General features: G+C 32.7%; 1 long non-coding RNA gene across 2 annotated transcripts; it reads left to right on the top strand.

Annotated features, from left to right (window-relative positions):
* Nucleotides 1–7: 7 nt before the first annotated feature.
* LOC104774880 lies at nt 8–504 on the top strand. Of its 2 annotated transcripts, none has more exons than XR_002037269.1 (3): nt 8–217; nt 309–389; nt 476–504. It is a non-coding gene; the product is annotated as an uncharacterized LOC104774880 (long non-coding RNA). The 2 variants fall into 2 exon arrangements; XR_765561.2 differs by having other exon boundaries at nt 471–496.
* The last annotated feature ends 3 nt before the right edge of the window (nt 505–507 follow it).

Below are 507 nucleotides of genomic sequence, written 5' to 3'. Positions count from 1 at the left end.
AGTTTAAGAAAAGATTAATTGGTTGCTCGATTTGCTCTTGATTAGACAATGTCAATTCAGAAGAGAAAAAGATGGAAACATCTATACAATAGATTGAATGCTCTTGCTTGCTCATATAGCTTCCTAAAAGATTGAAGAAACACAACAACTTTTTTCATGCCTCATGGAATGAGGAATTTTAGATCATCAGTTTGATGATGGATTTGAATGTTGCAAGGTAAATATATCTTATTTTATCAAACAACAAAACTAAATACTAATAATAGGCCATGACCAGATTTTACTTGTGTTGTGATAATCTCATATAGTGTTTTTGGGTGAGAAGCAACATGATATCCTGAGTTTGTCACAGAATCTCATCAACAGATGTTGTCATCCCTTATTGGAAGGTACAAAGCTAGCTATTTGATTAGTACTTGACGCTGTTTTATGTCTCAAGCTTTTACCAAAGGTTTTATCTTGTGTCATAGTAAAGCACATGAATCAATGATGTACAGTTACCAACAT

The sequence above is a fragment of the Camelina sativa genome, unplaced genomic scaffold, assembly GCF_000633955.1.
Source record: "Camelina sativa cultivar DH55 unplaced genomic scaffold, Cs unpScaffold06424, whole genome shotgun sequence".
Classification (NCBI taxonomy): Eukaryota; Viridiplantae; Streptophyta; class Magnoliopsida; order Brassicales; family Brassicaceae; genus Camelina; species Camelina sativa.
This window is presented reverse-complemented; position numbering and strand designations above follow the sequence as displayed.